This window comes from Marmota flaviventris, chromosome 9 (assembly GCF_047511675.1).
Source record: "Marmota flaviventris isolate mMarFla1 chromosome 9, mMarFla1.hap1, whole genome shotgun sequence".
In the NCBI taxonomy this organism is placed as follows: domain Eukaryota; kingdom Metazoa; phylum Chordata; class Mammalia; order Rodentia; family Sciuridae; genus Marmota; species Marmota flaviventris.
This window is the reverse complement of record NC_092506.1, coordinates 70,710,901-70,723,032: the sequence shown is the minus strand read 5'-3', so window position 1 is coordinate 70,723,032 and position 12,132 is coordinate 70,710,901. Positions and strand designations below refer to the sequence as shown.

At 38.6% G+C, this 12,132-nt stretch overlaps 1 protein-coding gene across 2 annotated transcripts in view; it reads left to right on the top strand.

Annotated features, from left to right (window-relative positions):
- The window catches only part of Rab30 (RAB30, member RAS oncogene family), an 86,720-nt gene that overhangs the window by 38,280 nt on the left and 36,308 nt on the right, over positions 1 to 12,132 (top strand). Inside the window, exon 1 of one of the 2 annotated variants that reach the window (XM_071616556.1) lies at positions 3,819 to 3,854. The exons of the other annotated variant lie outside the window; for it this stretch is intronic. The gene's annotated coding sequence lies outside the window, so the exon portion shown is untranslated. Of the gene's footprint in view, positions 1 to 3,818; positions 3,855 to 12,132 lie in introns of those variants that run through there. 2 annotated transcript variants of the gene reach the window in all.

The following is a 12,132-nucleotide window of genomic DNA, read 5'->3' as shown; positions in this document are numbered from 1 at the left end:
TTGAAAAGTCTGATGTTAACATATTGTCCATGTGAGATCCTGGTAAAAATGCAAATATATAACATTGAAAGGATAACACTTAACCTTTTGTTTCTTCAGGTATATTCCTCAAGATGCTAACCATATCTTTCAGGAGGAAAGAAATAGGGAAGTAGTGGTCAAACAAACTTGGCATGTTGGATAAACACAGTGAAACAGGGTTCCCTTACTTTTAGACTTCCCAGAGCCTCGTTGTCATGCACTGTGAACCTCTGAGAGGGCTGTATATAAGCAGCATTTCCTAAATTGATTTTTTTTTTTCATCTGTGAGATGTAAAAGCAAGAGTGTAACTACGGAAACGGCTCCTTAGCTTGAATCCATCCTTTGTGGTCCTGTTCAAATGGTGCTTCCTCCCAAGGATGTCCTATCTACTTACAGAGATACAGAATCTTTTCCTTTTTTGAATTGTACTTCCTGCATCATTTAATTGCCTCCCTGTCTCTCCCTGTTCTTTGGATGTGTTTTGTCACTTCCTACCTCTTCCCTTTTGTGTCCTGCACAAAAGTATTCAAGAAATGTTTTGCAGCCCTGCACTGTTCCCTTGGTGAGCCATCCTAGAGTCCAGAGGCTCTGACAGGGAGCCCAGGAGAGGTCTGGAGCCTGAGACTCTCACTGCTCAGGCACGTGGACAGGTAGCCAGCCCGTGTAAGAGGCAGCTCCTGAAGGGCGGAACTAGAAAGCAAAAACAGGAGATGTAGAGAATGCGAATCAAATGTGCTTAAGGCCTATTGTGTGCCTGTGGTAAGCGTTGAATGCTGAAACTTAATCCTAACCTTTGAGTACATGATATTCTTCCGATTTTATAAATGAAGAAGTAGAGCATCAGAAAGACAAAGTAGAAGTAAGTTCTGGGGCTTCAATCAATCAATCAATCAATCAACTAAACTCAGCCATTTCCTCCCAAAGCCCCCATTTTATAGAGTGGAAGGTTCTGTAAAATAAATAATTATGAACACTGGAATAATTGCAGTAATGGAACTATGTTCAAGGTCTATGGGAGAATCAGATAGAAAAGGTATGTGTGGCAGGTGGGAGGAGAGAGGTAGAAGGTGGCAAATCCAGGAAAGGAGGAAGGCCGTGCCTAAGCAAGGTGGAGGAAACATTTGGGGGCAGAAGGGACTGAAACAAATATAAGAACAACAGCAACAACAGAAAACTAAAGCATAAGGGTAAGAAATACCGTGAGTAGTTCAGTGTTACTGGGGCTTCAAGTGTGAGATGTGTAAGAAGTACAGCTGGAGAAGTTGAGAGGAGTTTGAAGATTTCTGGACTTGATTTCAAAAACTATGGAAAGCCACTGTAGGCTTTTTAACGGAAGACCGAACTGTCTAGCATGTGTCAACCTGTTGGAGAGTAAATCTGAGCTGGGTAGGGCAAGAGATGGGGCAATCACCTGTAGTTCTCACAGGTTCTATAGGTGAGATAGGATGAAGTCTGTCCCTGGGCTAGGGCAAGACAGGAGGGGAGAGGGGGCTGGTTTGATAAATATTTGGTAGGTATTAGGAAGCAGAGAGGAGTCAAATTCAACTCCCAGGCTTTTTGTTTATGTGTCCCTCTTCTTTCACTAATTGACATTTCAAGTCTACTTTTGTAGGTTTATGAACATTAATTGGGAGATAATGTTTTATGAAGAGATAGTGACATAAGATTCCTTTAAATATTGTTGACTTTAGAACATTTATAATATATCATACATATCAGAATTCTTATTTTCACAACTCTAGGAATAAATCTCTTAGGTAAAAGCAGTGGTTCCTAAACCAGATTGTCACAGATCACTTGAGACTATTTATCCCCCAACATGTAATTATGAAATATTTCAGGTCTGGGGGTATAGATATGTGGCAGAGTGCTTGACTTCTATGCAAGAGGTTTAAGCCCCTGCACCTCAAAAAGTAAAAGAAAAAGAATTTTATTCATACTTAAAAATTGAGTAATAAAATGAACATCCAAATATTCAACAATCTTTGAGTAGATGAGTTTTAACATTTTCACCTTATTTCTCAAGTGTATGTGTGTGTGTGTGTGTATGCTGAACCATTTGAAAGTCAGTTGCGGACATTGTTATACTTAATTCCAAATGAAGCATCTATCTTCCAAGAAATATTTGAGACAACAAAATTATTGTGTCTAATACAAAAACCAAACTGATCATCTACTATAAGACCATCTTCATCTTTATCTAGTTTTGTAACCAGGGAATGCTTTTACTTAGTTTATATTTTTGATTATTGATTACTAATGGAAGAACCTCTTTGTAATAGTCTAGGTTCTACTTCTGATTCCAGTTTTCTTTTTTTACTTAAAAATTACAAAATAAATCATATTTATAAGAAACTTAAAGAGTGAAAACAGAGAAAGTAAACAATATCTAAATTAAAATGGAAAGCCTTTTCTCACTTATTGGAAGTTAACAAAACAGACTTCCTTAGTCAGAGTATCTAGGAAAGGGATGTAGCAATTTTATTTTTAAGAAACTCTTTAGGCTAGTTTTATGTAATTTACCAGGTATCATCATTGGGAAGATTCTGGTGTGCTGTGAGGTGTAGCTACAATCATCATTTTACTTATGATCAAAAAAAGAAGTGCCTACAATGTCTTGAACTGTGTGCTAGGGACTGTGGACAATCTACTGAAATATGTAAATTGTTATCAGTCTCCAAGAACATCTCATTGAAGAGATAAAACTGACATTTACAAAGTCATTAGAAGGAAGGGAATTAATATTTATGGAGCACTTATAATTTCCCAGGTACTGTGGCAAATTATTTACAAAAATATTTAAATCTCATAGTAAGTAGTCCTTACGGTAGGTAATCTTATTCCCATTTTCTAGCTGAGGGAACCAAGGCTCAGAGAGTGACTTGCCCCAAAGTCATTAAGTTTGTAAGAGATGGAACACAGCCATAATTTCAAATCAAATCCATCTGAATCTTTCTTTGAATCTCAAAGTGACAGTGGCCAACATTACATTAAATTTCCTACTGAAAAGTATTCTTACTCCTACTCTGATATTTGAATCAGAATAGTTTTATAACCTAATATGATCAAAAGCTGTAACCTCATGTTATAAAGCTTCAGAGGAGAGGCCAGGAAGAATTTTGAGGGGGAGATGGTATCTCTGTTGCCCTGAAGGAAGAGGCAACCTAGGACAGGAAATGGGAAGCTAGGAAAAGAATGGCTGCGGAAAGGAGGGGGGTGGGGTTGTGCTGCCCTGTGGCAGAACAGAGGAGGCTTGGGGAGGAGGAGACTGAAGGCCATTTCCTAGGACATTCCCAACCACTTGCCACCTGAGATAGCCAAGCATAGGGGAAAGAAGCAAAATGATCATGTACTATAATTTTCATCTTCAGTTTTGCTGAATATAAGTACATAAATGGTATTTTAAAAATCATTTTAGTGCTTTATTAAGTACTGGAGAGTTTATTCCCTATAGTTTTATCACATATATTGCACTGTGATTTTTCTTAGTGTCCCATCCTTTCTTCAAACCCAATCTGAACATAGAAGGGCAATAATCGAGGGTCCTACAGCTAGCTGTAGGACCCCTGCCAGATGTGCAAACATAAGTGACATTTGAGAGAAAATGCAATAATAGAAGTCTGTATGAGGAACAGAGCTTGCTCACATAGAAGTGAGAAGGGGGTGTGTGTTTGCGTTGGCTCTCTCAAGTTCTCTGAAGATTCCTTCCAACTCTGTTCTGATTATCTTCAGAGCCTGGAGTGGGGATCTTTTGCAAATGCTGCTGTATATATTAAAGTTAATGATGTGACAGAAAGAAGATACACTTAGGAATCAAAACAGACCTGGATTAGTAAGTATTCCAGAAACTTGCCTACCAATTTTTTTGCTGTTTGTTGTTTTTAACCTCTGGTACAACCTCCATCTCTCTGCCATCATTAAATTTACCCTCACCACTGGATAATCCTCAGTAGTAAATACTCATGCACTAGTGCTTCTTACTAGGACAAACCAACTCCTCCAAATTCACAAATCTTTTCTAATTTCATCTCTCCAAATATTGCAAAATAAATTCATTTTTTAATTTGCAAATCTGTTGACATTGTATCCACCTGTCACTAGCTCCTCCTTTCTCTGTTCCTTTTCTGATTAAAACTTATAAATTGTCTATGTTTTTGGCTTTGACTTTTCCCTCTCAAATAATTTCCCATTATCCTACCAGTACTGTCCTTGTCTCTGTCAACCATTGACCTTCAGTTGTCAAATCTAAGGTTACTTATCTGTTACTTATCTTCTCAGCAGCATTTGACAAAGCTGATCATTATTTTTGGTGACACTCTACTTTCCTGGGTTCCTTCCCACCTCTCTAGGCTCTGCTCAGCCTCTAATGGATAGGATACTCGAGGTTCTGAAGTGGGCCCCTCTCTTCTCTATTCACTCTCCGTAGATATCCTCTCTTAATCCAGGGGCCTTAAATGACATCCATTTGCTAATGATTCAGTCTCTCTCTGGAGCCTCATACTCATGTCCACATAGATGTCTAAGGAGGCATTTCAAGCTTAACACAGCCAAAAGAGGACCCCTGAAGCAGCCTCCACTTCAGACTTCTGTTCTTCTAATCCCTGCTCCAGTAAGTGGTGCCATCAACCCCAATATACTTGGGCCCGAACACCAAGGCATTGCTTTTCATTTCCTTCTTTCTTCTCCATCCTCAGCTAGTCCTTCAGCAAGTTCTGTCTTGTCTTCAAAACTTTTTCCAAATTTCTCTCTTCTTTCCTCATCACTACTAGCACCCTAGGCCCAGCCACACTCTCTCTCAACTAGACTACTTGCAGTAGACTTCTAACTAGTCTCCTTGCTTATACTTATACTATTCCACAATATCCTCCTTTGTAGAGATCTGAGAAGTCTTTTTTAAATGTTAATTGGTTTGTGTCACATTTCTTAACACCCCCCCCCCCCCATCCCATCCCACCCCATGGCCTCCTACTGCACTCAGAATGAAATCCAAACTCCTTGTGCTGGCTTTTCCTGATCTACATGACCTGCCCCACATCAGTCTTTCTGCCCTCTCTTCCTTGATGATGCACTCAGCCTTGTGTCTCCTTTTGGTTCTTTGACCACACCAGTTCATTCTCACCAGAGGGCCTTTGCACTAGCTGATCTTTCAGCCTGAGATATTCTTCCAGTCTTTGCATGTGTGGCTTTCTTATTCAAATCTCATCTTAAATATAGCCACTTCAGAAAGGCCTTCTCTGACAACTCAGACTAAAATAATCCCTGCGTCCTATTTTCATTCTCTACCAGCACCTGTCACTATCTGATAGTTCTCTTGTTCACTTATGTATACTTACATTTCCCCAGGCATTTATTGCTGCTTTCTTATGCTGTATGGGAGGGGGGATCTTGTCTGCTTGTTCATCATCCTGTGCCCTGCTTCTGGGTCTGTGACTTGCGTAGAGTAAATAAATGCTTAGTATAAAGGTATAGCATGACTGAGAGTGTTCTTCTCATCTGCAAAATGGAAGCTAATTCTTACGTCTCAGAATTGTGGAGGACTTACATTGACTAATTTGATAATGCACATAGAGTAAATATGTCTGTGTCTAGCATATATTGTTTAATAAGTAGAAACTATATTTATTTTTAAGTATTGTAGACTTTGAACAAAGATTCGTTTTCTTTCTGTTTTGCATTCTGGGTCCTCTATATTTTATATTTAAATAACTAGCACTCTTTTCCTTTTCCCAGTCAACTATGATTCTAGATTTTTTTTTCCAAAGAAGGTTTTAAAAAGCACTGTTTAATGAATAGTCAATATCAGCTAGGTTAAAACTATTTTTACTGTCACTTCTATTTCCCCTCTCCCAGTACAAAGTCACTGCATTATAACAAGACTTAGCTTTCTCTTGGGAAATTATCACTTTCTTCTTCTCTTTGGTTATATGGTCTTTGCCAATTAACTCTCCTTTGGTAACAGTTTGGGGTGTTTGGGGATTTGATTTCCTAGTGTTCAGGTTCTCTGAAAAGCATCCCTAGTTTTACTGTGTACTAGTCAGTTTTTCCTTTGCATTTATTTAATAAACATTTATTTAGAGTCTGTTGAAGTGCCAGGCAATGGATATGCAGATAGGAACTCACAGGGACTCTGTCCTTAAGGCCTAGTGGATGAAACAGGATACATAAACCAAGGAGCATATAAAGCTTCTATGAAGACTCTCTGAGGGACACAGGAGACACAAAGTGAGGAGCGACTAACTCACATGGTGAGAGTCTTCAGAGACCCCTTTCACACCAGTCAAGAAGAGGAGAGCCCTGTGAGTAAATGCGTGATGGGAGAAACCTATCTCAGTCTGCCCTCTGGGAGCTTGGCAGAGGTGATGGCACAAGGTCATGAAAAGCAAAGCTGGAGAGCATACAGGGGCTTGTCACAGGTGCTCTGTGTGCCCTGCTAGGGGATTTGAACTTTCTCCAACAGTAACAATCACAGCAGCAGCATCTAACACTGAGCCCCTCTTATATGCCAGGCTCTCCTTTTTTGTGCTTCATTGTATTCCTTTCATCCACACATCTACCCTAGGAGGTACAAGCTGTTAAAATCCCTGTGTGCAAATAAAGAATCGTAGGCTCCAAGAGGATCAAACTTGCCCAAGGTCTCACCCAGCTCCCAAAGGGCAGAGGTAGGATTCTGACTCAGTTTTACTCCAGAGTTCACCGTCTGAACCAGGGCACTGTGCTTCCTTTTTAGAGATGACTGTGGAAGCAGCTGGGAGCCACTGAGGAGATTTAAGTGTGGCAATGACACGATCAGATTAGTTCTTCAGAAAGGTTGCAGTGGAGTCACATTGCATCTTGAACAGAGGTTCGTGTCTAAAAGCATCTAAAGCAACAAATGCCAAGTTCCATTTCTCTTGGACTTCTAAGGAGGTTAGCTCCCTTAGTGGTGGCAAACCATGTCATAGCTTTTCCAACACAACAGCTTTTCCTCTGTTCTTGGAACAGAAGGCAGAGTCCTTGGCAGACAGGCACGTAATAAATGAATAGTTGGTTTGTGTTGAAGAACCCTATTGTTTGAAAGCACTACAGATTCACATTTCTGCAGCCATGGAGCCCCTCCTTGGAGGCAATACTCAGCTTTTCCTCACTTTCTTCAGGCCATATTCATTTCACAGGCAGCAGAGCAGTTTATTGCTTAGGTAGTGTTTTCCCTATTCCCCCCATCCTTGTTTTTCTAGGAGTCCATGTGGCACAGATGCATGTTAGGTCTGTGTGTGGCAATCTGCAGTGCACTGGGCCGCAGCATGGAGTAAGGACCGTGCAAGGGGGGAGCCAGAAGAGATAAGGGGAGCAGGCTGAGCACAGCAGCTGCTGCCTGCTATGAGCGTTTGGCTTCAGTGAAGGGCAGATGAACAGGAGAAACGAACATTAGAGATGGAAAGCAGGTTTGTTCCCTTTAACATTTTTCTGGTCTGAAACTTATTACATCATTGTATCTTTCTGTTTTCAATGTCTAGTAAAAATCCTTCCCAGTCAATCAACAAATATGTGAAAAAAATGTTCAACATCTCTAGCTATTAAAGAAATGCAAATCAAAACTACTCTAAGATTTTATCTCACTCCAGTTAGAATGGCAGCTATCAAGAATACAAACAGTAATAACTGTTGGCAAGGATGTGGGGGAAAAGGCATACTCATACACTGCTGGTGGGACTGCAAATTGGTGCAGTCAATATGGAAAGCAGTATGGAGATTCCTTGGAAATCTTGGAATGGAACCACCATTTGATCTAGCTATCCCACTCTTCAGACTATACCCAAAGGACTTAAAAACAGCATACTACTGTGACACAGTCACATAAATGTTTATAGCAGCACAATTTACAATAACTAAATTGTGGAACCAGCCTGGATGCCCTTCAGTAGATAAATGGATAAAGAAAATGTGAATATATATGCACAGTGGAATATTACTCAGCATTAAAAGAGAATAAAATCATGGCATTTTCAGGTAAATGGATGGAGTTGGAGAATATTATGAATTATGAATATTATAAGTGAAGTAAGCCAATCCCCCAAAACAAATACCAAATGTTTTCCCTGATATGAGGATGCTGACTCATAATGGGGATGGCGGGGGAAACTGGGGGGGAAATGGAGCGACTTTAGATAGGGTAAGGGGGAGAGAGGGCAAGGGAGGGCGCCGGAGGTAGGAAAGATGCCAGAATGAGAAGGACATCATTACCCCAAGTTCATATATGAAGACACGAATGGTGTAACCAGAGACATGAAAAATTGTGCTCTATATGTGTACTATGAATTGAAATGCATTCTGCTGTCATGTATAACAAATTAGAATAAATAAATAAATTTTTAAAAATCCTCAATTTTCAACTACATCAACTTTAGTGACACAGTACTCTCCAAGCTCTTGGCTTATGCTTACTGATATAACCTAAGGATCATCTATAATGTTAGGAACTTTGATAAGTCCATCTATTTCGTCACAAGAGCACATTATTTGTTCTGTGCTTAAAAACAGACATTATATAATTACAATGATTAATATAATTACAATGTGTTGTGGCTCAGCAGTAGAGTGCTTGCCTAGCACGTGTGAGGCCCTGAGTTTGATCCTCAGCACCACATAAAAATAAATAAAATGGGGCTGGGATTGTGGCTCAGCGGTAGAGCCCTTGCGTAGCACAGGTGGGACCCGGGTTCGATACTCAGCACCACATAAAAATAAAGGCATTGTGTTGTGTCCATCTACACCTAAAAAATAAATATTAAAAAAATAAATAAAATGAAGGTGTCGTATCCAACTACTATATATGTATAGTATATATATATATATTATACATATTTTCTAAAATATATATATATACACACACACACACACACACATATATATATATATATATATATATACACATATATATTTTTTTTTTCTAAAAAACTCAGACATTATGTGGGTACTCTTAATGACCCTTAAAGCAAACCCCTGCTATGTCCTCATATAGGGCTCATGTTAAGTTACATCATCAATCCAAGTTCTGTCATTTTTAAGATAGAAATGATTGTGAAACAACTTTAAAGAAAATATTAATATAATTACAATGATGATAAAAATGAAGCCAAACCACCCAGTACATAGGAAAAAGGAGGAACACATCAAAATGCTGACAGTGATTGTGTTCCTACTGGTAATCTATTTTCTCCTTTCCAAATTAAAAAAAAAATGTGTCTGTGGTACATGCAAAATGTTAAACATTTGTTAAAGAAAAATGAGGACAAGACTTAAAACATAAAAAGCTCCCTGGAATCCCATAATCCTTACACAGCATATGTTTTTACTTTTGAATTCCCTTGTTCATATATACACTGATTTTCCATAACTGCAGCCCTAACAAATGCAGTTTTGTGTATTCTTTTCATTTTACAGCCTATTGTCAACATTATTTAATATTTTTGCATAGTTGTCATAATTGGCATTTCTAATAGCTTCCCTGAATTCCATGGTGCGTATATTCTATGCTGAATTCGCCTCTCCCTCTTTGGACATTGTATTGCTTTCAATTCTTTAACTCTTTTAGATAAGATGTAATGAGAATTTTTGTACATTTAACATTTTGAGTTTCTTAATTTCTTTCCTTAAAGTGAATTCTCAACAGTGAATTCACTGCATGAAAAGTCTGAGCTCAGTTGTGGTGTTTGGTAAGTTCTACATTCTGGAAGGGCTGTTTGAATTTTCATGGTTACTAGTATGGTACATATGTACCTGCCCTGTGTTTCTTTCATGGCTGTTGAGCATTTATTATATTTTAATAATGTGCTTTGTTTTTAAATAAGTCAAGTTTAGTGAATAAATTATGTTATTGAAATTTAAAAAATATATGAATGTATAAATGAGGCAAGTTATTCACAGTTCCCACCACTCAGAGGTAAGGATTTTTTAAAAATGTATTTCTTGGGGCTAGGGATATAGCTCAGTTGGTAGAGTGCTTGCCTTGCATGTATAAGGCCCTGGGTTCAATCCCAACACTAATATATATATATATATATATATATATATATATATATATATATATATATATATTTATTTCTTCCAAGCATTTATTTCATAATATTACATCATGTGGCTCAGTGGAGAGGCATGGCCACTTATCTACATTTAGATGGAGGTTTTAGTCCTTCCTCTATCTTGGGGGTCTAGTCTGAGTTTTATCAGAATTAACTTTCTTGTGAATAAATCCTTGTGCACGTTTTGGAATGATTTTTGGGACAATTTCTAGAAGCAGGATTGCTGGGTCAGTTTGTTAAGGCTTTTTATTTTTTCTTTAAGAATCACCTCAGGATTATTTATTTATTTATGTGGTGTTGGGGATTGAACCCAGGGCTTTGTGCATGCTAGGCAAACACTCTACCACTGAGCCATACTCCAATACCTTGTTAAGGCTTCTGATGAATTTTTAAAACTTGCCATTGCGAGAAGTTGTGCTCTTTATGTTTCACTTTTTTTTTTTTTCACCTGTTAATGTTTGGATGTCATTCCTGCCTTCACTAGGTTATCAGTGGCCATTTATCGTTTATTTATCTTAAATGAAGTTTGGACCTCTGCTTTTTGGTCCCTGGGCATGTTGTTCCTAGGATAAGAATCCTAGAATTTATTTATTTATTTTATTGAGGCTCTCCCTCAGATTCCATCTGTTGGTAAATTTAACTCATCTGTATCTTCCACCCAGTTCTTAAACTGTGGCCTGTACATGTTTACATGAATTCTAGATTTCTTCAACTTTTTGAAATCTAGAACTCTTCGAAAAACAATTCCTATTTTTGCTTAAAAAATTTTCCATTCTCACTTATTTCTTCAATAAATAGTTGTTGAATTCTAGTTTGAGGAATTTAGGGTTTAAAGATGATGGATAAGTACAATGTGTAATGGGTGCTGGGGTTATTTTATTTACAGAGGGTAGTTGGAAACAGAGAAAGAAGACATTCATTCAGCGCTAGGGTTGTATTGTAGCTCAGTGGTAGAGCACTTGCCTACCATGTTTGAGGTACTAGGTTCCATCCTCAGCACTATAGAAAACTAAATAAATAAAATAAAGACATTGTGTTCATCTACAACTAAAAAGAAAAAATAAAGAAGACCTTCATTCTACATGGTAGGATTTGGAAAAAATTATGGATGAAAGGGCATCTGAGCTTCTGAAAAGATAAAAAGGAATTTTTTAATAGGAGAAAGGATAGGTTAGGGAGGGGCAAGAACATGTGCAGAGCTCTACAAGCCAGAAAGGACATGGGGTGTTTGGAGAAAAGAGAAAAATCTATGTAATAGAGCTTACAGGATGTGGGGATTGGAGAAAGGTAAATTGTGTTGGACTATAAAAAGCCTCATCAGGGAGCTGGGGTTGTGGCTCAGCGGTAGAGCGCTCGCTTAGCATGTGCGAGGCCCTGGGTTCGATCCTCAGCACCACATAAAAATAAATAAATAAAGATATTGTGTCCAACTTAAAAAAAAAAAAAAGCCTTATCATACTAACCCTAAGGAATTTAAACTTCATCCTCAAGACTGAGAATCGGCAGATACTTTTGGGAAAACATTTGACCACAGAGAACCTGGTTAGAAGTCGTTAGTAGACTGGCTGGGTGAGAGCCAACGAAGGCCTGAGCCTTGTTGGTGCAGCAGGAACCGGTGGTGGGGGGCAGAGGGCATTCAAGCAATATTTCTGACAAAAAAAAATTTGCAGGCCTTGGCAACAGGTGGTTTAGAGCATGCGTTGTGTGTGTGTGTGTGTGTGTGTGTGTATTGGAAGGCCATGTTGAGGAAGAATTTGTATCCTGCCTTCCCCACAGGAATTTGCCAGGATACAAACAAGATAATGCACAGGAAAGCCCTTAGTAAACTACAAGTGCTCTGTTTTTTACATCTGTAGATGTAAAAACTTACTTATAGTGACAGTACCTACAAAATCCTACCTAATAGGGCTGTTTTAAGGATGAAATGAGCCAGTGTGTGTAAAGTCTGGGCTTTAGACGAATAGTCATTCTTTTGAATGTCCTAAGAACTGTCACAAACTTGGGAGAATTCCCGTATTTTATCTTCATCCATTTGGGTGCCAGAGCATGTAG